Genomic DNA, 20,968 nt, shown 5'->3' on the forward strand with positions numbered 1-20,968 from the left:
ATTACACGGACAATTCATCGGCCCGATTTCCACTACTCTAAATAGGGGTAGGTTAGTAACTTCAATTAGACGTGACACGACCGCCTCTGAGCCCATTCCGACACGGTGGGCGTCAAACATGGGCGGCAAAACTCATTTGATTCAAGCTGATCCGAAAGACCTCTGTTTCTCCCTCCATTCCCCATTCATACACGGGCGGCAAAACAAACTCGACTCGGCCGAAATCGATGTAGGCAAATATTTTCAATAGGGGCAGGTTTGTAACTTCAGTCAGATGTGACACAACTGCCCTACCTGTTAGCCCCGTTCATACACCGTCAATAGGGGCAGGTTTGTAACTTCACTCAGACGTGACACAACTGCCCTACCTGTCAGCCCCGTTCATATACCGTGGGCGCCAACAATGGGCGCCAACCACCCTCTCCTCGCCCGAAATCGCTCTGGGCAAATATTGGCGAGATGCGAGATTACCGTCCTATCCCCAACCAATGAGACGTCCAAATTTTAAACGGGGGCTAAGTTCATAACTTTCCCATATGTCAGACAGGCGCGTCCCAAAAACATGGTTCCCCGTACCTCTCCCTCCATTTTCCCATTCATACACCGTCCGCGCTAGAACACCCCATCCCCACACCAGGCTCCGTCCGCCACCCCATCCATCGCCGCCGTCCTCCACCACATCCATTGCCACCGTCCTCCACCATGCCGGAGCGCCTACCAAGACTGCATCGTCCACTGCTAGAGATGGACGTTTCTCATCCACGGCGACGGACCAATAGCCTTGCATCGCGTCCTCTCGCTTCATCGGCGCCGCCGTCCTCTTTGTCGGGGCCGCTCACACGACCTTCTCTTCCACCGCAATGGGACTTATCCTCCGATGCACCCGTCTACCGTCGCAGATCTGCTTCAACGCCACCGACAGCCATCGCACCCCCGATGCCTACACGGCGCCGCAAGAGAGGTGGTACTTCATATCTCCTCAACTTTTTGATCTCAACCAGAAAATAGATCTTAACTTGGTTACTCTACTTTCTTTTCAGCTCTTAGAATTTAGTTCTTAGTTCGAAGCAAACAATGGATGCTAAATATCATTTCTCCGGTTTGCAGCTTCAAATCTGCCATGGCACAGCCATAATACGGTTTAATTGATCATGCTTAGGGTTTAATTGATCATGTTGGTTCCGTGGTGGTTTCTTTAATAGAAATCGGAGGGGAAACCCTCTTTTGCTAAAAAATATGCTTAGAGTTTCCCCCTTTTATGATCACTATACGATCAGAATACGTGCTTCGTGTCATAAAAACACTGCTCCACCCATCAAGCTAAACAAGCTTAGTTGTTCAAATACGAATCTTATATTATTAAAACAGAGTTGTTTAATTGGTCAGCTAAATGTTCCTAAATTAGTTTCGAAAATGCATGTTCACTACTCGGGTGTGTATCTCTACAGGGTGCCCACGGTGGGCCGGCCCACCCTGGGATTTTGGGTCGTCCCAGGCCCCGATTCCCCTCTGTTCTGCTGCGCGCTTCCGATCTCTACTCGCCCCCAGCCGCCTGCCTCGCCGGCGAATTGCCGTCCCCGGACGGCATGACTCTAGGAGGAGACGCCGGACTAACAGGAGGCCAGGAGTCGCTCGCCCAATAGCGTCACCGCTGCCCGGGCGCGCCGCCGTGCCTACCTTCCCAGTCCGTTCAGGGCTCAGGCATGCAGCACCCACCATGCCAACCCAATTTATCCTGAGATACGTCCTCAACACTCAGCAGCCACTCCTCATCACCCATTTTCTAATTGATTCATTACTCATTAGGCAGGACTGTCATTAGGGTTTGTTGTGTGCTCAGTGCTACCTACACTTAATGGTTCAGATGTATTTCGGTAATCTTTAGTACCTCTAAAGTTCACAGGGTTTTCAAAATTCCGGCCCTCGGAACAGAAACTAGCCATTTTGGATTGTTGGTCATAGTGACATTGACCCAAATTACTACTGCAAGCCAGGTTTGTTGACAAGTTTACTTGTCTTTCTTACTCATTCGATATAATATCCAATTATTCACGTCGATTAGTTGCAAACAATAAGTGCTAGACAAACTTCTTCATTCAGATTTTGGACGGTCTCTTACTGCAGTTACAATTCTGCATACTTGTCCTAGTAAGCTCACAAGTAAATGATTGATTCACTACATCTATGCTTGCCTTGTCATATTTGTTGTCAATATTCTTTTAGGGTGGACCACCCTGTTTCTAAATACTGGAACCGTAGACATGAGTGAATAGTATTTTTCTATGTGATCTCTTCCATCATGTGTGGGTAACGAACACTGCATTGTATAGAAAGAAAGTGTCATTTCCAGCTTTTACATAGGTTTCGTTCTTTTACATGGAATACAATTTGCCTACTTGCTTTGTGTCGCACTACCAACACTCCACCCTTGAAGCTAAACATTACGCCACTCATAATTGCTTAGTTTATCTGTTCAAATACGAATTTCATATGATTCTAATGTTCCTACTTCAGTTTTGAAATGTGTGCCTGCCTGTTATAGAGACATAAGGGGTTTGTATTTCTATGTGTGGTCTGGTCAGCACGGTTGGGGAGGTGAACTTTGCATATGCAGGGATTTATAGGGAGACACTCTCCGAGTTGAATCCGCAATGCATTCCATAGATAATCTGACTACTTTTTATGTTTTCATGAATCTCAGATTCTGAACAACATCATAATGAATATGAGCTTGCGCGCATGAAAAGAATAAAGCAAAACAATGCCATGGCTATCAAACTTGGCTTTAAGGGACTGAAATCAAGTCTGGATGCAATGCAATGCAAACGCTCTCCACCTACAGATTCATGCTCAGAATATGATCCTAACAGTGATTCTGAGCTAGAGGGAGACCTAAGTCAATGTAGCTCCCTAGTGGAGGAGTCAGAGGAAGATGCCCTATCTTATTCACCCATCAAGGTACTTGCTCTAACTTTCCAAGATTACATTGCTCGCACATATCTTGCAACTGATGCTTTGCATTGCTTCTACTTTGTTGAACTGCCATTAGCTTAGTTTACACATCGTGTATGTGAATACGCCCTGCCTATCCATTTTCAGTACATATTCCATCTGTCATCATACCATATTTATCCATTCAAATGCTGTTCTTGTGTATCAGACGTTCAAAAGGAAGAGGGCGATTGCTGATCGTGGAGGAGCACAAGCAAAGTATTTGGAAAAGGTAGTGGCACCTGATAAATCAAATAGCCCATTATGTGTAGTTTCAATATCACCTAACCCACAAAATAACCCAACTCTAGCAGACTCTAGCCCTACTACACTGGTCATTTCTGATGCCCCAACTCAGCAGACCCCAACTGCAGCAAACAGTATGATTATGCCAGTTGACATAGCACCAGCTGTACGACGCAAAACCCCCATTTCAGCAAAGAGTACACCAAATCCAGTTGCCAAATCCCTTTTCGAACCAGAGAGAGCCCCAATTGCAGCAAATAGGACCCCTGTTCCATTTCTTCCCAGTTTAGAAGACGAAGCTTATGTTGTTGTCTGGAACTTTGTGCGTATCTTTCCTTCATGGAAAGATTATACCGCAGACACAGAACAATTTCCAGTCTTCCTCCGCAACTTACGCGCAAGTAATGTACTAATGTTATTCATGGTCATTACTGCATATGTTTCTGCTACCAGAAGACACAAGATTTCATTCTTTTAAATAGGCGAGGAGCAAACTGGATTGTGATGACGAGCAAGGGTTGGTTGTGCTTTTCAAGCACTCGTTGATGAAGTATCGTTCCTACCTGAGGCAAGCGCACTTCAATGGCAAGCCTCTGAACGGAATTTCTGTAAAGTCTCCGGTGCTACATTTATCCGACGGTGACTGGAATAATCTTGTTACACATTGGTCTCGGCTGCAGCGTAAGGTACTGTCTATGATATCACATCACAATTTGAACTACATTTCTACATTTGCCTTAATGTCTCACTTGTACGAAAACTATTAGCAGAAGAACATTCGTTCTCAAGGGACCACAGAATCTCGCAACTATACTGCACACTGCATTGCTCTTGTGAGTACCTCTTGCCCTGTATGACCATACTTACTTTCATAGCTGTTTGATTATGTAGCATCACTGCACATGTTAGCCTCATAATCGTCCATTTGGTGGACATTATAAGATCCGTATGGACTCTTACATAAATTTACAACCAACCCAATGCTTTTGAAGAGGTTTAGCTCTATAGTCCTCTTGTAAGGACTGAACGTGGTCTATCACTGTACTTACATTAACAGCTACTCCCTCCGTCCCATAATATAAGAACGTTTTGTATAGTACACCAGTGTTCAAAACACTCTTGTATTATGGGAAGAGGGATTGGCTCATTTTGTAGCATTCTGCATCTTATCTCCCTCGCCCACCATTTACTACAAAAAATCAGATCTATATTTAATCTTACCAACAAGTAGAATACACAGACAATGCCAGTGCAGAAGTGTAGCCCATTGCTCTTGTCAGTACATTTTGTCCTGTAACGCTTGTACTTCCAGGGATTGGTAGTTAATTATGTAGCATCAATCGGCATCTTATCTTCATTATCCTCTATCCCTTCCAGTATTATCATATCTATAATTACTCTCTACAAAATGTAGAGTACAGGCAATGCTTATGAAGAAGATTCTGTGCTGAAATTCTTGAGTTATCCTTCCCTTGACATGGAGAAGGGCATTATAAAGCCGGTGTTAACTGTTAATGTAAGCCAGTCCTTCTAAAGCCTTTATTCTCAACTGCTGTTTAATTTTCTCATACTCCCTATCGTTTACTGCTGTTTAGTTTGCTGTTTCTACCAAAATGCATGTTCGTAAGAACCGTAAGTTCTAAGTTTTACTTGTAAAACCAAATTCCTTATTCATACCATGCACATTACTTAATACTCCCTATATGTATGCTTGTTTTTGTGGATCTATAATCCAGTGTGTGGCGAAGCAGCCCACGTTTGCACCTTGCCATCTCCTGTTTTATCTTACTGATGTGGCTGATGATATGAACAACATGCCATGCACATTATCCAAAATAGATACAATGATTTTCTTTGCCCTTCATCTATGCTTGTTATGTTGACATGGTAATCCAGTAGTGTGGTGAAGCTCCCCGCATTATGAACAATGCCAAATTATGCTATTGATATTTTGAACTTACTCTTTATTTTCTAATTTGAAATTGGATAGAATTGACAGAACAGTTATCATCTTTGTTTATACACGTGCAAAACATGTCATCTCTCTGCTTTGTTTCAGGGTGATATGCCTGATGGCATGCACAAGTCTGCTGAAGGCTGTGAGACAAACCCAACATATATTGCAGCAAAGCAGGCAAAACATCTTGAAGATAGCGAGACAACCCCAAAGTCTTGTCTTGATGCAGTTTTCAAGTTACTTGAGACTAACAGTCAGACAAGCTCACAGAATTCGTTGTCTGAATCAGTTCGACTTCTTCAGTCCCAAGTTCTAGCAGAAAGGCATTCTGCAACTCAACTTCGACTTGAAGTCCTATCTCTAAGAAAGATTGCGGAGAACACCAATGAGAACCTCATCGCTAAACAGCTACACCTGGAAGCTATGACTGACATGCTAGGCCGGTCTCACAGCCTTGCTCAGCAGCTTGCGTAGCAGTTCCCCCGCAAGGCTAACCTTTCTTGAACTGTCTTGGAAGTGGTCTCGGTTCAGTATTATTTTGTTACGCTGCAATGGTGCCTAGTTTTTGTAATCTGCTTCTTCGTTGCGCTTTATGATCACTGGTGGCGAACTTCGATGCCCAGTGGATGTAATATACCTTAAATCCTTTATTGTATAGTGTAGGTTTATTCTTAGTTACTATGCCGTAATTTCTTTATTGTATAGAGTAGGTTTGTTCTTAATTCCTACCAGTTACTGTCATCATTCGCTATCTGAAAAAAATCAGATGTAGTCGACCGGACCAAAACATTCGACTCTAACGGGCCAGGTTTTTAGCGGGCTACAATTGGGCCGGCCTGCGTCTTTCTTGGGCCCGAATGATTGGGGCCTTCACACATTGCGCCAGGCCCAAACTTACACCGGCCTATATTTTAATTGGGCCTTTTGTCGACCCAGCGCTTACTTTGGCCCAGGTAGCGTTGGGCCATTAACAGGCTGAATATTATACTGGCCTGTTACGGCCGAGATGAAACCACGGGCCATTAGCAGGCCAAAATGCATGTTGGGCCTCAATTTTCACTAGTCGTGGACGGACCTTCAGCAGGCCGAAATGTAGACCGGGCCGTTTTGGGCCCAGTTAGCTCACGGGCCGTTACCAGGCCGAAACATATCTCGGGCCTTAGTTGGCCCACTGATATCATGGGCCTTTAAGAGGCCGAAAGCTTAGCACAGGCATCAACGGGCCGAATTACGCGACAGGCCTTTAACAGGCCCAAAGTCACGTTGGGCTTAACTGTTGCCACCTTTAGCACGGGCCGTTAGTGGGCCCGATGTCCCGTCGGACCATATATGGCCCATGGGCAGCACGGGCCATTCCCAGGCCGAAAGTCACACCGGGCTGAAATGGGCCCATGTCTACATCAGGCCTCTAACAGGCCGAAAGTCACTGGGCTGTAGTTGGGCCCAAATATTCGGCGAACAATTAACGGGCCAGATCTGGCTTCGGGCCGCAAATGGGCCAAATATTGGGCGAACAATTAACGGGCCAGATCTGGCTTCGGGCCGTAAATGGGCCCAAATATTGGGCGAACAATTAACGGGCCAGATCTGGCTTCGGGCCGTAAATGGGCCTTTATTAAGCAGGCCGTTATTGGGCTGGCCCACTAGTACCTGATTAAGTTCTACGGGCCTTTGACTGGGCCGGCCTTTTTAACCTATATGGGCCTCTGTTGGGCCCAGCCACGTGTCGACGTATCATAGGCATGTCTCCTCCAATGGACGGGCGACATCTGGCCCACTGACGAGCTGACAGGTGTTCCCTTCGGCCAGTCAGAATTTTACACGTGGAAATTTCCCATTGGTCAGGGCTGTTAACGGGTTATCGGATCCAAAATCCGACCCGATAGCTTAACGGCGTTCCGTTACGGTGGATGCCACGTGTCAGCCACCCTTGACGAAAGCACTTCTGTGACGCGCGATTTATCTTCATGGAAGTGGACACTTCCATGATGATAATTTTGGCAATGTCATGGAACACTTCTATGACAGCACAGGTATGACTATCTTGATTCTGTCATAAATTTGTCATGGATGTACATGCATGACAGAAAAGCGACCTACTGTGACAAACACGTATCATCACAGAAGTGTAATTTTTTTGTAGTGTAGGGTGTTTGACATTCATTCCCATTTCTTGCATGTGACCTAAGCATGCACCCAAGGACAAAGATTTGATTTTTCAACCAATTTATATGCACTGGAGCATGTGCATGTAGTTCAAATTTGAATTATGCACATAAATGCATTGAAAACTCACTTAATGCATAAAAATATCCAAACGAACCGCGAAAAATCACAAAAAATAACACAACACTCCTGTTGTTCTATGTTGACACGAGAAAAATTTGAAAGCAATAAGAGGCAATGGATATCGTTTCGCCCCCAAAGTTGGGGCGTTCCCTACCGAAACCATCATGCTTGTTGTGAGAAGCTCTTGATTATGAGAAGCATATACCCAAACCTGCCCCAAATGGGACAAAAAAATTACCACAGCATGTTGATGCCGCTCCATGATAGCATGCCAAGTTTCATGAATTTCAGACGAGTTTTGGATTTACTAGAATTTAAAAACCAGGTATCTCAATGTTTGCGGGCAAGTGACGGTGGCAGGGTGTTTGACATTCATTCCCATTTCTTGCATGGGACCTAAGCATGCACCCAAGGACAAAGATTTGATTTTTCAACCAATTTATATGCACTGGAGCATGTCCATGTAGTTCAAATTTGAATTATGCACATGAATGCATTGAAAACTCACTTAATGCATAAAAATGTCCAAACGAACCCTGAAAAATCACAAAAAATAACACAACACACCTGTTGTTCTATGTTGACACGAGAAAAAATTTGAAAGCAATAAGAGGCAATGGATATCGTTTCGCCCCCAAAGTTGGGGCGTTCCCTATCGAAACCATCATGCTTGTTGTGAGAAGCTCTGGATTGTGAGAAGCATATACCCAAACCTGCCCCAAATGGGGCAGAAAATTTACCACGGCATGTTGATGCCGCTCCATGATGGCATGCCTAGTTTCATGAATATCATGTGAGTTTTGGATTTACTAGAATTTAAAAACCAAGCATCTCAATGTTTTGCCGGCAATCAATGGTGCCATGGTGTTTGAAATTCATTCCCATTTCTTGCATGGGACCTAAGCATGCACCCAAGGACAAAGATTTGATTTTTCAACGAATTTATATGCACTGGAGCATGTGCATGTAGTTCAAATTTGAATTATGCACATAAATGCATTGAAAACTCACTTAATGCATAAAAATGTCCAAACGAACCATGAATAATTCCAATTCTTTTATGATCACTACAGATAAAAGGTCCAGCAATTCAAACACCGTCCATGGCCGCTGTGACCCCATTATGTAATTCAAATCAACACGAAAAATCAAGTAGATCCCACACAGTTTATTATAACCAACCGTGTGAGATGCAGCACAAAATATCTTCCGACCGTGTATGAATAAGGGACCGTGTCTGATGACACTTTGCGCGCCAGTTTTTTGGCTGAAGCGATTCCAAATTGTCGACTTCCGCGGAAATATCTACCTCCCCGCCCCCCCTACCAAAATCCACATTTCCCACATTTCCGCCTTCCTTTCCAAGTTGAAACCTTCACTCCTTGCTTGCAGCGCCGCCGCCTCCTTGCCGGCAACCCTCCTTCACACTCCTCGGCCTCGCCTATCCAGGCAGGTAATCCACACCCGACCCCCATCCTCCTACTCCTTCCACATCCCACATGCCCCGACCACCGACGCGAGCGCGACACCTTCCACCCAAATCACCGACCCCTCCACCAAATAAGTGCCAGCCTAAGCCATGGTGCACGCAGTATAGCCAGGACCTCAAGGAGCATTTGGCAGCGGAGGAGCAAATCACGGCCGCACGCGCGGATGAGGTCGCGATGGCTGCCATTCGTGCCGACCCCTAGATCTTGGAGGAGCACCTCGCCGTCGAGGCCACCGTAGACGCCTCACGCGCTGACGTCGCGACGCGGTTGGCTGCTTTAAATGACAGTTCGTGGCGTTTTCTCGAGGCGACCGTTGGTGCCTTCGATGAAGACTACGAGGTGTTTTCTCAGCGTGCATGTGCTTACCTCATCTCGAGAGCCAGCAGGTTGGTGCCCGGAGCGGCTCAGACAACTCACCACTACAACGAGGGCACCCACGATGCGGAGGCCTCACCCTCTTCCATGTCCAAGGAGCCAATCATCATTGATATCTCCGACAATGAGGAGTAGCTTGTCTTATTAGCTCACTATAAGGACCCATGTTCAGTTTGCTAGCTACTGCCTTTCCTTAACAAATTCTAGTGAATTTTGATATCTACTTTTACCATGCAATCTTCTGCTATAGTGTATATGTTCTATATGTCGTGCAATGTGGTGTTCAATTAAGTGCTTGGTTCAATTCTGCAAATGTGATGTTCAATTCTTCAGGGTGCAATATTTCCAAGTTGTTAAGCATGCTTGCTTTGGTTAACTGTCTGATCTTCTATTAGTTGTATGTTATATTGTTCAATTGGTGTTTAGTTAACTACTTGGTTCACTTGTTGTGGTGTTTAGTTAACTGCTTGGTTCAATTCTGCAATGCGATGTTCAATTGTTGTGGCTGCATTCTGTTATTGTATACCATGTGAGGAATAAATCGAATTTGGCTGTACTAAATACATGAGAAACAAATACAGTTGCTATATTTCCAAGTTGTTAAGCATGCTTGGTTTGGTTAACTTTCTAACCTTCTATTAGGAGTATGTTATATTGTGCAATGTGGTGCTCAGTTAACGTTTGGTTCATTCTTTGTGGTGTTTAGTTAACTGCTTGCTTCAATTCTGCAATGCGATGTTCAATTGTTGTGGCTGCATTCTGTTATTGTATACCATGTGAGGAATAAATTGAATTTGGCTGCACTTAACATTTGAAAAACATATACAAGTGCTATATTTCCTAGTTCTTAATCATGCTTGGTTTGGATAAATGGGTTTTCCATGTGGCTTGAATTAATCTGATGAATCTGCAATGGGCTTATTTTTCATCAACATATTTTACTCATAGCATGCGAACCCTTACTTAACCTGATGGCTAACTACCTTCTATGTGTTGGCGGGAAACAATGGGAAGCACCGAGGTTTACAAGATGGTACTGTGACAGCCTGGATTTTGCCGTCTCTCTTTTTTCCGGACTTGCCTTCTCTCTGTTTCTGGACTTGGTTTTTGCCTTGCTTTGATTTGGGTTTTGGAATCATTTCAAATGGACTTGTCACTTGGGCATATCCTTGACTTTCACCCAAATGACCTATCTACTCCTCATTCAACTATATTTCCCTGATAAATCCTCAAAATAATCAAATGAATATTTTTCATAAAAGAAAAATATTCATTTTCTCTCTGAAATTCAATTCAGAAACTTGTGCTCCAAAGCAACCCCAATTTTCCTTGCTCCCAAAAATCTAAGATAAATCCTGAATATTCTTTGGACCTTGGCACACCTTCTCAAGCAAAAATATTGCATGACGTTTTGTAATATTTTTGCTATAAAAATCATTTCTCTTCTGGCCCAAAATTCCAGTTTGTACAGCAAGTACATTTTTCCTTGATCTTTTGGCCCTGATCTTTCTTGAGCTTAAACACCCTCCTAAGAAAACCTAAACCCTAGGACATAGCCCTAATGGCCTTCTAGAAGGTTGCTTAACTTGGCGACCAAGTTTCTGGTCAGAAACTTGCCAGCTTAGTAGAGTCAAATCTGGTCGGCCTGGGTATGAGCTATCAACTTTCCTAGACTAAACACTGCGTGGACGAACGCATAGACAAGGTTTGGCAGCGTTTGGGCGTCGTCTTGACCATGCCAGCATGGTGACCGCGTGAAGACATGGTGCCTGGCAGCGTCTCGACGCGCTCTGGATGGCGCCTTCCTCTCTGTTCATCGCGTGCTCGTTCCAGCGCTCACAGACGCCTGCCGCACCACGCCACCGACCCCGACCCATCTCCCTTGACCTCTCCCTGGCGCTCGCCGACGCTGGAGACGCCGCAGCAAGCACGGGCACGTCGCGGCCAAAAGCCACAGTGCGCGCGTGCACTTGTCCGCTTCTCCCACCGCCTCCTGTGCACGTCCGCGAGCGTGGGCACCTCCTGCGTTGACGCTGCACGCTTGCCCCCTCGCACTGGAGCTTTTCGTCGCCGTTCGCCGCGCATCCAAAGAGCTCCGGCGGCAACACGTCCCCCCTCGCTCCGGCTATTTATAGCGACCCCCTCCTCCATTCCTAGTCACGCACCACTCCACACCACCTCCACGAACACGTAGACGGGCCACAGCTCGGTCGGGCAGGCCTCTGGCCGTCACCCCGACCAGAGAACTCCGGCGACCTCCGCAGGAGGGCCACCGCTCTCTGGTGCCCTCGAGCTCAAGCAGCTGCTCGGGCGGGGCTTTGGGTGTTGGTTGGTGATGCCTGGACGCCGCAGAGCCCTCGGAGCCGCCCCTAGCCGTCGTCTTCAACCACTCCGGCGAAACCCGTCCACCACCGAGGATTGCGAGCTTGACCGCGAGCAGCTCCGGCCACCCCAAGCCAAGCCACGGGTACGGGCTGGTGCGCCACGAGCCCAGCTTCAATCCTATCCCTCTAGCCTAGCCCCAAACCCCCTCGTCGCCGGTGTGAGCTCCGGGGAAACGCCGCCCCTCTCTGATCTCGATCCCCCTCTCTCTCTCCTGACGGGCGGGGCCCAATGTCAGCCTCACCACTCGCGCCCGAAGCGGTACGAGTGGAGGCGCACTCCCGCTTTACGCCTTCCACGTCACCCTACCAAGAATTCTGTTTAATTCAAATTTATTCAGAAATTTGACTAAACTTTGACCAGCTACCATTTATAAACCATAAGTCCAAATGAATTGATTATTTTTGCATTGTCTTTGTTTCAGAAAGCTCTAGCAGCACACCAAAAGGTGGATTTTTCCTTGCTGTCTAGAATTTCTGGTGATTTTTAGAATGGGTTTTGATAATTGTTTTTGTGGTTTTAAATTCTTTTCAGAAGGAGAAGCTTGTCTTGAAGCAAACCAAGAGGGGTATGATCCTCCTCTACACTAAGGCAAGCCACACCAGCATTTGGATGGTGTTATTTCAATATCTATGATTTTCTACTTGAATATGAGTTCTTATTTGCATTTAAAATTTGATAAATAAATTTGGTTAATTGTTAGTTATTTTATCATGCTTGATATGCTTGTTTTAGTTACTGGTTGAATGCATGAGCTTCTTTGGTTAAGTAGAGTAAGACCTTGCACTAGTTATATTGCTATGAAAACTAATGATAGTTCTTTTATTAAGTAATATTTTCATTTAAATGATGAACTAATAAAAATATTGTTTGATATGAAAAATGAGTTATAACCAGAGGAGTTTTGATCCTAGGAATTGCAAGATAATTATGTTGTTAAGTTTGACCCATGTCTATGAGTTGTTTCCTTGCATGTCGGTTAGTTGCATGCTTACGACATAGTACCATGGTTATTTTATAAAAAGTTTTTGCCAAAGTTAAACTTGATTAAGTTCAACTTTAATATGATGTTGATCACATCATGGTGCCACTGAATCGGGTTTTTTATTCAGTGCGACCACATTTACCTTGTGTGAAGGTTTTGATTCGGTCCTTTGTTGTGCATCTCACCGGTGCCTCCCGCGAGGGAAGGTTATGGGCGTGCATACCTTGGCCCGGTAAGCAGACATAACCTTGTGTGCTCATTTTTTATGGTACCTTGTCCCTGTTTGGGACCGTTTTGCCACGACGGTTGCCCTTGGTGTCTTTGGTAGACACGGGGCCACCCAAGACCTAGCCCTGAGAGGGAGTTGGTCGGAGTGGCCGGGAGAGTGCCACAACAAAGGGAGGGTTTCGTCGGAATGCTTTGGTCCACCCGAATGGGAATGCGAGGCCAGGGTTCCGTAGTGTGGGTAAAGTGCGCTACCTCTGCAGAGTGTATTTAATCTATCGATAGTCGCGTCCTCGGTTATGGGCATAACTCGTGAGTAAGTCACACCATGGATCAACTTTTAAAATTAATCTTGAAAACTAAATGATTGTTGTGATGCATTATTGTTCGAGCAATTCATGAACTCGGGAGTTGTTCATGAGTTGCTGGTTTCAGCTATGACCCCGGTAAGGTCACCGTTTGGGTTACGAGGTAACCGTCTGGTAAGCGAGTCCGTGAGACTCGGTGCACGTATCGTTTGCACTGCATCTGTAGTAGTTCTTGCATTATATTAATATGATTAATTGTCATGATATTGTCTGTCATCATGCTTATGTTTGTTGTGAGCTTGCAAGTACATTCAATGTACTGACCTGGCATGTTATGCCAGCTTTCAGGCAAGTCGGTTCGCATTAGAGCGCATCTCGTGTCTAGGCCGTGGCCACGTTGGTGTCCCTGTGCTATGGAGTTTCCACTTCGTCGTTCTTCCGCTGCCGCGTAGTTTGTGTTATCGAGGCCCCCGCCTTGTTCATTAAATAATGTACATACTGTCCAGCAGCACCGTGTGTGCTGCTTGGCCTCGTATCTCGATGTAATATCAGACTTATGTAATCCGCTAGCATCAATAAAGCGGTTGTTTCTGTACCATGTTGTTGTGTATTGCCAGAAGACTTGATCTCTGGGCTGGTAATGCAAGGTAAACCGGTTGCTCTAAGCCGGGGTGCCACAATGCTTGGTATCAGAGCCGCGCTGATTGTAGGACACGCTAGACCGTTAGTGCATTAGTGAAACGGTAGGTAGCTTCATTCGAGTGCCGGTAGTCATAGAAACTGGTTGTTGCATTGCTTGCATGTTTATCTGTTGTTATTACTAACCATATGGTTTGTGAGTGTAGATGGCTCCAGTACCGATCTTGTACCATCCTGAGCCAGCTCCGTACACATCGCCGCACCTGCTTCACAACGTGTGGCGACGACTCTCTCCAGAGGGTGCTGATCCAGAGTATTGGGTGTACTGGGAGCATCTGGCCGGTGCATTGTATGAGTATTATGCTGAGGTCACTCTACACCACAGTTCCCCTTCCGGCGCTTACACTCATTCTTCTAAGGGTGGTCTTGCTTCTATGCCATCTCAGGCGGTTCAGTTTGTTGCTATCGAGGCTCTTGAACACTTGCGCTACAACGAGGTTCGCATGCACACCCACCCAGGTTTCTTCTACAACCCATCTCTGCATGAGAATGGGCGTATCCGCTTTCCTTTGATTAATCCGGCGTGCGATCGTCCCACTAGCCATCTTTCTCGCTATATCACTGCTAGTTATCTCCTGAACTACGAGTTAGCTCAGGAGCTTTCACGCGCCCGGACAGCTCTCGCCGCTGCTCGTATGAGGAACCCTCTTCCCACTATCAACTATACTTCTTCAGTTCCTCCAGTCTCCGTTCCACCGGTGACATCTCAGGGTGCCGTTAACCCTCTGACAGTGACCCCTCGCAGTGCTCCTGCTGCGTGGGCTTCCCTTGTCGCTACTCCTGCCGCGCCTATGCTTAGATCCCATCCCGTCCCTGCCCCTGAGGGAGAGCCCTTGAGGCAGCACCGTCGCGTCTCTCTTAACCCGGAGGTCTCTACTATCAGTTCATGATCTGGGTCCGGCTCAGGAGAGGAGCCTGCAGCAGCGCAGTCCGAGCAGTAGACCGTTAGAGTATCACTTTCGTCATGAGTATTATGTATGGGTGTAATTGCACGCATCATGATGCTTAGTTTCATGTATGAGGGTAGTAGACCCATTGTGATGTTTACTTTCATGTTGAGCCTATGTATAATTATGTTGGAACCTTTTATTCGCTTTGGTTTTCATTCGCTGTTTTCTTCTGGGATTTGTCATTGGCTTTCCTCCCATTTTGGAATTTTCTCATCATGGTTGCTATTATTCGAAAAAACAAATAATAGGATGACGCGTGGAGGCAGCAGCAGTCAAGCTTGTGAGGATGTCCCTGTCCGCCGCTCTGCAAGACAGGCAGGACATTCCCCTGAGCCATACCAGCCACATCCGTCTCCACTGCCAAATCCGCCATCCACTGAGCAAATCCTGCGAATGTTTGAAGAAAGAAGGAGCAACGATTTGCTGGAAATATTGAAAAGTGTGCAACGTATGGTTGGCCAGAATGGAAACCAGAATGGCCATCACTCCAAGCTGTCAGATTTTCAGCGAACCAAGCCTCCCAGTTTCAGCCAAGTTATTGATCCATTGGACACCGACGACTGGCTAAGGACTATTGAGAGGAAACTAGAGATTGCTCGCACTAAAGAGGGAGACAAGGTTCCCTTCACAACGCATTATCTCGAAGGAGCTGCCGCAATATGGTGGGATAATGCTATGGCAATATGGCCCGCGGACGAGGAAATTACTTGGACAAAATTCAAGGACCATTTCCGCAAGTATCATATTCCCACCGGAATTATGAAAATCAAGCAACGCGAATTCCTCGACCTCACTCAAGGCAGCATGACAGTCAACGAGTATCTGAATAAATTCAACCATTTGGCCCGCTATTCTCTCCACGATGTGGCAACAGAAGAACGGAAGATCGACAGGTTTCTTGGAGGACTGAATCAGCATCTCAGGTGCACTCTCAGCATGTTTGATTTTCTGGACTTCCTGACTCTGGTGAACAAGGCCCTCATCGCAGAAAGGGAACACAAACTCCTCCACGACAACAAGCCAGCTGTTAACGACCACAAGCACAAATTCGAGCCGGAGAAGGATATGACACCAGTGCAGAAGGGTCGTACTTGGCAACAGACTCAAGTTGAGTACAAACCCAACTGGCAGCAGAATGTCAACAAGACTACCACTCAAGTCAAGAATGTCGTGACCAGCCCGGTGCATGAAGATTCTCAGCACAACAATTCATGCTTCAGCTGTGGTCAAACCGGATACTACGCCAGGCAGTGTCCCAAGAACAACAAACAAGCAGCTCCATTCCATCCGCAAGTCAACTACATGGAGCCGTATTCCGCCCCAGATATGATCCAGGGGAAAATTCATCATATCTCCACAGACGAGGCCCAAGAGGACCCGGAAGTCGTCATTGGTATGTTTCTTGTTAATGACATACCCGCCGTAATTTTATTTGACTCTGGGGCTTCCCACTCTTTTATTTCGCAGAGTTTTGCTTCCCAAAACAATTTTCCTTGCTCGATTTTGGGAAAACACATGCTGGTACAATCCCCGGGATCCCTACTCAGAAGCAATCTTGTCTGCCTTAATCTGGAAATTGACATCAAGGGCGTCAAGTCTCCAACATCCTTGATAATCATCGACTCCAACAAATTGGATGTTATTCTGGGCATGAATTGGTTAACCCAATACCAAGTATGCATCAGCTGTGCGACCAGAGAAGTTACCCTAAAAAATACGGAAGGTCGCACCACAAGTTTTTATGCCCGCAAGTGCATACCCACGAAAGATATGGTTTTCGCAGCCGTGGCAGAAGAGGTGGAATTAATTCTAGTGGTCAGTGAGTATCCAGATGTATTTCCTGAAGAATTACCAGGCATGCCACCAGACAGAGAATTGGAGTTTGCAATTGATTTGGTGCCTGGAACCACCCCGATACACAAGAAATATTATCGGATGCCTTCATCAGAATTGGTAGGATTGAAGAAACAACTGGATGAGATGCTGTAGAAAGGATACATCCGTCCAAGCTCTTCGCCATGGGGATCACCAGCGATCTTCGTGGACAAAAAGGATGGCAGTCTACGAATGTGCATAGACTACCAACAGCTGAATGACGTCACCATCAAGAACAAGTATCCACTGCCAAGAATTGACGATCTGTTTGATCAACTCAGCGGGGCCAAAGTATTCTCCAAAATTGATTTGAGGACCGGATATCATCAGCTCAAGATAAAGAAGGAAGATATTCCTAAGACCACGTTCACCACTCGGTACGGTCTTTATGAGTATACCGTTTATGTCCTTCGGCCTCACCAATGCACCCGCCTTCTTCATGCATATGATGAACAAGGTGTTTATGGATTTCTTGGACAATTGTGGTGGTGTTCATTGACGACATACTCATTCACTCCAAGAGCAAAGATGAACACAAGGAGCATCTCCGAGCAGTTTTACAAAGGCTTTGCGACCATCAACTTTATGCCAAATTCAGCAAATGTGAGTTTTGGCTCCAGCAAGTGGGATTTCTCGGGCATGTGCTCTCGGCAGAAGGAATCTCAGTGGATCCAAGCAAGGTGAAGGATGTACTTGATTGGTCCGCACCCACAACAGTCTCAGAAATCCAGAGTTTCCTTGGACTAGCTGGATATTATCGCCGTTTTATTGAAGGATTCTCCAAGATCGCCAAGACAATGACTGAGCTCCTAAAGAAGGATAAGAACTTTGAATGGACTAAGGACTGCGAACGAAGTTTCAATGAGTTAAAAATCAGGCTGACATCGGCACTAGTATTAACTCTCCCAGACATCTACCGCAGTTTTGATGTCTACTGCGATCCAGAAAAGGGCTTGGATGTGTACTCATGCAAGATGGCAAAGTTATGGCTTATGCATCCTGACAACTGCGGCAACATGAAGAAAACTATCCTACGCATGATTTGGAATTGGCTGCAGTGCTGCACGTTTTGAAGATTTGGAGACACTATCTGACTGGAAAGAAGTGCCGGATATTTACCGACCACAAAAGTCTCGAGTATATATTCACTCGGCCCGATTTAAATCTTCGATAGCGAAGATGGCTCGAGTTGGTTAAGGACTACGATCTCGGGAAAATTATCACCTGGGTAAAGCTAATGTAGTGGCTGATGCACTCTGCCGCAAACCAGCCAACCTTAATGCTCTCATGGATTCATTGCCTCCTGAGCTTTATAAAGAAATCACTCAGCTCAATTTGGTGATCATCGATGGCCATCTTGCCAACATATTGGAAGTTACCCCTACTCTCAAAGAAGAAATCCGCAGTGCTCAGGCATATGACAAGTTACTAAAGATATATCTCCAGAAGATGCACCAAGGGCATGCACCGAATTTCTCTAGGTATCAAAGAGGTTCGCTGAGGTTCCGAGGTAGGCTTTGCATACCTAATCAAGGGAGTCTGAAGAAGAAGATATTGGCAGAAGCACATGAAGCACCATACTCAATTCACCCCGGTGGTACCAAGATGTATGAAGACCTTCGTCAGGTATTCTGGTGGGACGGAATGAAGAAAGACATCGCATACATTGTGGCTTGTTGCGATATATGCAACAAGGTAAAGGCGGAACACCAAAAACCCACCATACTCCTTCAACCTCTGCTGGTATCCCAATGGAAATGGGATGATATCTGCATGGATTTCATCACTGGATTACCAAGGTGTCATCCAGGAAACCACGCAATATGGGTCACAGTGGATACCTTAACAAAGGTGGCACACTTCCTTCCCATCCGGACCACATACCGTGCAAATCAACTCGCACAGCTGTATGTGTCAAGAATCATCACTCTGCATGGAGTACCTAAGACTATCACCTCCGACAGGGGATCTCTCTTCACCTCCGCATTTTGGTCCCGACTACATCAAGCTTTGGGGACAGCTCTGAAGTACAGCACGGCGTATCATCCCCAGACAGATGGACACACTGAGTGAGTAAATCAAATACTCGAAGCTATGCCCCGGGCATGTGCATTGGCCCAAGGAACCAAGTGGGAAGACTGTCTGCCCTACGCCGAGTTTTCCTACAACAACAGTTTCCAGACCAGCTTAAAGATGTCACCTTATGAAGCTCTATATGGCCAGAAATGCCGCACTCCATTGAACTGGTCTCAAACCAGAGACAGCCGTATTTTCGGGACTGATTTAATGCTCGAAGCGGAGAAGCAAGTCAAGGAAATCCGAGATAGAATACAGCTGGCCAAATCACGACAGAAAAGCTACTATGATGCCAAACACCGTCAGATCAGTTTCGAACCCGGAGAACACGTATATCTCTGAGTCACCCCTATGAAAGGAGTCAAGAGGTTTCAGACCCGCGGAAAATTGGCACCCTGATACATCGGTCCATTTCCAGTCATGGCCAGAGTCGGAACAATTGCATATCAGTTAGAATTACCACCGGAGCTGTCAGAAGTACACAATGTGTTTCATATCTCGCAGCTGAGAAGATGCATCTCACCACCGGAGAAGTGGACTGATATGGCAGAGCTAGAATTGGCTAAGGATTTGACTTATGAGGAAAAGCCAATCAGAATATTTGATCAGACAAAACGGGTCACTCGCAGCAAAGAAATAAGGTTTTACAAGGTTCAGTGGGAGCATCACATCGAAGAGGAAGCAACCTGGGAAAGAGAGGAATTTTTAAGGACTGCATACCCAGAATTGTTTTCCCAAGCAAACGAATCTCGAGGACGAGATTCATCCTAAGTGGGGGAGGTTTGTGACAGCCTGGATTTTGCCTTATCTCTTTTTTCCGGACTTGCCTTCTCTTTGTTTCCGGACTTGGTTTTTGCCATGCTTTGATTTGGGTTTTGGAATCATTTCAAATGGACTTGTCACTTGGGCATATCCTTGACATTCACCCACATGACCTATCTACTCCTCATTCAACTATATTTCCCTGATAAATCCTCAAAATAATCAAATGAATATTTTTCATAAAAGAAAAATATTCATTTTCTCTTTGAAATTCAATTCAGAAACTTGTGCTCCAAAGCAACCCCGATTTTCCTTGCTCCCAAAAATCTGAGATAAATCCTGCATATTCTTTGGACCTTGGCACACCTTCCCAAGCATAAATATTGCATGAATTTTTGTAATATTTTTGCTATAGAAAATCATTTCTCTTCTGGCCCAAAGTTCCAGTTTGTACAACAGGTACATTTTTCCTTTATCTTTTGGCCCTGATCTTTCTTGAGCTTAAACACCCTCCTAAGAAAACCTATACCCGAGGAGATCAGCCCTAATGGCCTTCTAGAAGGTTTCTTAACTTGGCGACCAAGTTTCTGGTCAGAAACTTTCCAGCTTAGTAGAGTCAAATCTGGTCGGCCTAGGTATGAACTATCAACTTTCCTAGACTAAACAACTGCATGGACGAATGCGTAGACAAGGTTTGGCAGCGTTTGGGCATCGTCTTGACCATGCCAGCGTGGTGACCGTGTGAAGAGACGGTGCCTGGCAGCGTCTCGACGCGCTCTAGATGGCGCCTTCCTCTCTGTTCAGCGCGTGCTCGTTCCAGCGCTCGCCGACGCCTGCCGCGCCACGCCACCGACCCCGACCCATCGCCCTTGACCTCTCCCTGGCACTCGCCGATGCCGGAGATGCCGCGGCAAGCACGGGCACGTCGCGGCCAAAAGCCATAGTGCACGCGTGCACTTGTCCGCTTCTCCCACCGCCTCCTATGCTCGTCCGCGAGCGTGGGCAGCTCCTGCATTGACGCTGCGTGCTTGCCCCCTCGCACTGGAGCTTATCGTCGCCGTTCACCGCGCATCCAGAGAGCTCCGGTGGCGACACGTCCCCCCCTCGCTCCGGCTATTCGTCGCGACCCCCTCCTCCATTCCTAGCCACGGACCACTCCACACCACCTCCACGAACACGTAGACGGGCCACAGCTTGGTCGGGCAGGCCTCTGGCCGTCGCCCCGACCAGAGAACTCCGGCGACCTCCACAGCAGGGCCACCGATCTCCGGTGCCCCTCGAGCTCAAGCAGCTGGTAGGGCAGGGCATTGGGTGTCTGTTGGTGCTGCCTGGACGCCGCTGAGCCCTCGGAGCCGCCC

The sequence above is a fragment of the Aegilops tauschii genome, chromosome 7 (assembly GCF_002575655.3).
Source record: "Aegilops tauschii subsp. strangulata cultivar AL8/78 chromosome 7, Aet v6.0, whole genome shotgun sequence".
Classification (NCBI taxonomy): domain Eukaryota; kingdom Viridiplantae; phylum Streptophyta; class Magnoliopsida; order Poales; family Poaceae; genus Aegilops; species Aegilops tauschii.